The sequence below is a fragment of the Octopus bimaculoides genome, chromosome 4 (genome assembly GCF_001194135.2).
Source record: "Octopus bimaculoides isolate UCB-OBI-ISO-001 chromosome 4, ASM119413v2, whole genome shotgun sequence".
In the NCBI taxonomy this organism is placed as follows: Eukaryota; Metazoa; Mollusca; class Cephalopoda; order Octopoda; family Octopodidae; genus Octopus; species Octopus bimaculoides.
This window is the reverse complement of record NC_068984.1, coordinates 74,290,075-74,294,649: the sequence shown is the minus strand read 5'-3', so window position 1 is coordinate 74,294,649 and position 4,575 is coordinate 74,290,075.

Here is a 4,575-nt window from a genome sequence, read left to right as displayed (position 1 = left end):
TATATATATATATATATATATATATATGTATATATATATATATATATTCGTGTGCGCGCGCGCGTGTGTCTTTGTAATTTATTTTGTCTTCTAAAGACAATTTCACTCCAATTTACCGCAGAGAAAAAAAGTTACGCTTATGGTAAAGTTGCAAATACACCACTGCTACTACAGCGGCGATCTTTATTGATCCCTAAATGCAATTTAAACAAACTTAAGCAAAATTGTAAATAGCATTAAATATATGTCATATATATAGTCATATATACAGTCTTGGAAAGGCTATGCACACATTCTGGAGGTATTAATGTAGGTTTGTATGTATTGTATAGTGGACCAATATATTTAATGATTGTTAATATCAACGTATTTTTAAACTTATATTTGGGTAGGGAGGTAGAGAATCATCATCGTGAATGCTTTAACGTACACATGCTGGAAGAAACCGTTTTTAAAGTTATTTCCAGTCAGCCTCATACAGAGTTTTGTTTCATTGTTAGCCGCAAGACATAAGCAGGTGAATTGAAGTAGTTAGTGCGTCGGATTGATTGCGTCGCAGAATTTGCTCCAACTCTCTGCAATCTGGTTTCGTGCGTTACCGAGATTAACTTTACTTTTTGTGTTTTGCTGTTGATAAAATAACAATACACGGCAGTGTCTTGGCATAACAATAACCCTGATACCTTGTGGTTTCTGTACTGCTGCGCTGCGTCTTGCATTGCGTCCTGACGTCAGATTGTATCGACCTTTAAGAAAGCTTTACTGGTAGCGTGGAGACTGGGAATTGACATGCATGGGAAACTGCAAGTCTTCCACAAAAGCCTGTTCACGCTGGCGCATTTATGGTTAACCCAGACTGATAGAGACCCTAAAGAAAATTAGAGAGATATATGCCATGGCGAGGAAATATCTAAGAGTAAATGGAATTACCAAAAAGAAGGGGGATTTAGTCGCTTCATAATAAACTGGTAATGAAAGCAGCAAATATTGGGATGCAATTATTTCTACAGGGCGGGTGAAAAGTAAGTAGGCATTAAAAATTGGTAATAAAACTCTTATTCCTTTTATAAATTTATTGAAACGGATGATATATGTTCTTTATTACATGGGAAAATGAAAGTGAATCTTCATATTTCAACTTAAGCATCGGTGGCGTCAACCAGTTTCTTCAAACGACCAGGTATGTCATCTGAAGGACGTCATCTGGGATGTCATTGAGAAACCTTCTGGATCCATATCTCCGGGTCCTCCAGTGTGCGAACTTGTATTGCACACCACCTCTTTTGTGTAACTCCAGAGGTGAAAATCACATGGAGTTTATGCAGCACCGTACGTATTGTGTGTCTTGTTAGTTTACTCTCACGAGCTGCTTGACGCGTTGATTTTTGTAGGCTGCGATTAAGTATTTCCTGCACTGTTACCACGTTCTCTACTGATCGGGATGTCGTTGGACGTTTACTTCTTGCATCGTGGTCAGAGCCCGCGGTCATCAGCTTTGCATGACAACTTTTTATTGTTCCCGGACATAGTGCTGCATGCTTACCTTTCCATGCACGCCACCATCTCTGAACCAAAAATAATAGAATTCCACATTTCATAGCATACTGCTATGTTAGCTCGCTCCTGAACAGTCAAACGACCGACCATCTGGAAATTAATACAATAAAAAAAATAAGAAATCCCCATTAGTGTTGTCTGTTTAAAAATGTTTTAGTCATGACTTCAATGATACTAAAATTTCTATAAGCAATTTCTAATGCCTAATTACTTTCCACCCAGCTTGTATTTCTATTTATGATTCTATGGTGTCTATGGGATAGAGGGTAATATCTATAAAGTTTAGGAAAATTATAAATGCTATTGACTAAAGAATAGTAAAACTGCAATATAAGTTATTTTTCTTTTAGTGTGCGTGAATTTGAGGTTTGTCTACGCAAAACTTTAAATTGTTCTCCCAACTAAGACCCTTTTCAATAGTTTGACCTCGACAATTACCAACACTTAATGACCGAAAAGATTTTCAAGTTGGCCATAATTAGTTAATTATTAAACCTTTATTGTTGTGGTGTTTATTCTTAACGCTAGCTCAACCTAATTTCAGCACGTTCTGGTCATATGCATTCAGAACATTTTTTCTAGGCAATGAATCAGATTATGCAATGAGTCCTTCCAATCTAAAAGCAGTACAATCATAAAGATGGCACTTGGCTGACATTTTCTGCAGGTTGAATGCTGGTTTCTTTCCTCTTTATATGCTCCACCTGTAACCTTATTAGCTGTTGTTTTAACTTTTCAGGACAATAAGTTGTATGAAAAATATTTCCAGCGAACCAATAAGTGAATTTGGTGTCTCAGTACATAAGAAAGAACAGCCGACTTACTCTCAAAACACACACTATGTCTTCATAACACATAGCTAAGATACATTCGATGATGTAGCCTTATGTAAAAAAAAAAAAAAAAGAAAAAAAACTGTTAGTTACAGTCACGGCTATGATAATAGGTTTGCTCGATCAGCAATGACCTGAGGCTAAAGAGACAGCAACAAGAACAACACTACCAACAATAACACCAGCAACAGCATTAGCGGAGTTATATTCTTATTCTAAATTTCTTTCTAATCACCATCACGTTCTTCCTTATGCACAAGGCCGCTTTTCTAAGTTAATGTGATGTTATTCAGAGAAAGGGCCTGTTTGAAGGTTTTTAATCCGCGAAGGTTGTTTTGAGCGCACGCAATAAAGAAGTAGACAAGGTAATTATTGAATTCCTTCCAGGCAAAACAAAATCCGAAACACTAAAGACTCAGACAAGACAAGGTGAGTTTAAGTATATACCTATAAAGAGTAGACCACTTAAGCGAGCGTCGGCTTAATGCTAATTTGTGATAAATAACTTATAACCTAATCTCAATGTCTCCTCCTTTGTCTCAGTACACACACACACACTCACGCGCGCGCGCACACTCACGTATATACGCACACACGCATAAACACACACATATACGCACAAACACACACATGTGTGCCTACACTCACACGTATATGTATATATATGTGTGTGTGTGTGTGTATGTGTGCGTATCTATGTATATAAATATAAATTCGTATGCACAAACACATATGCATATATGGAAACTTATAAACACACATATACATACGCACTTAATAAATACTAATGTGTGTGTGTTTGTGTGTGAAAGTTGTGGAAATTATCTGCTATTCCATAGCTTATAGTTTCATTTCAAAGAGCATTATTCAAATGATGTCTCAGTTAAATTCTCTAAAAACAAATAAACCACACTTGTCATCTTGTCTCCATACAATCAAACTTTATTTTCCTAAAAGTCATGTCAATTTCGGAAAATAATTGATTCTTGGGATTATCTCCCTTTCTGTCTGGGACTTCTCGCAGTTGTCAGGAAGCATTTGTTTTCTCTTAAAGGGAAAATAATTTCAATGAATCAAAATCTTATTATGGTATTTAATACACCTTTATTCGTCTTTATATTCTCCACGGGTTGCTTTCAGTTATTTCCCTTGCTAAATTTCCTTATACCATGAAAATTACCCTTGGTCAGATCTTTATCTACACGCATAAGAGTCACGTCTGCTGGAGTGACGGTAAGAAAACTGCTGTGCAGATGAGGGTACTTTTGCACATTGCGATGTATTATCTAGGTTTTTGTGAATCTTCATTACTGACACTAGCTCGGTTAATCAGTGACTCAGTTTTGCGTAAAGTGTCTATGGCACCAGAGTAATTAAAAATTCGTAGGCTACTTTCTTGTAATATTAGTGCAGCTGATGCTGGTCTCGAACATTTACCCATCGATACAGGCAGAAAATAAATACGACCAGAAGAGGCTTCAACGTTTGTTTCAAATGTTTGTAGTAGAATTAACTTAGTTAAAACTACTTAAGAGTAAGATTGTGGAGTTTGGGCAAATGAATTACTCTCAGGTCAGTACTGTTGAGCTAAACCTATTATCAAAGGCATTCCATCTTTTAACATCCTATCTTTTTCAGATAAAGTGTGTCCAGAACATCGTTATCTCGTGTGTCATTCATTTTTCAAAAACATTATGGTCTGGTCGGAGAGTGATTTAGCAAGTATTTATAGAGACCCACTGATTGCATAGACGCGTTTCTATAGGCTTTATTTTTTAATGCTAAATAGGATATGTGAAGCATATCACCCTTATAAAATAATCACACACACACACACACACACACATGATTGAGGGTGTTAGAAACATTTATATTGTTAGAAATAACAACTCAACGCTCTTATGCTGCAGTCACAGCACATAATTGTATACATACATGCTAACAGGGACCGTAATCGCCCGAAAAGCTGCGGTCGCGGGCGATTATGGTCTCTGCCAGCATGTATGTATACAATTATGTGCTTTAATTGCAGCATTAGAGCGTTTAGCTATTGTTTCTTGCAACGTAAGTGTTTCTAACAACCTCAGTCATACTGTCATAATGTCGGTTATAGTTTACTTTTTTGGTACAGATTGCTTTCCGTTGCCTACATTAATTATGTATATATATATATATATATATATAT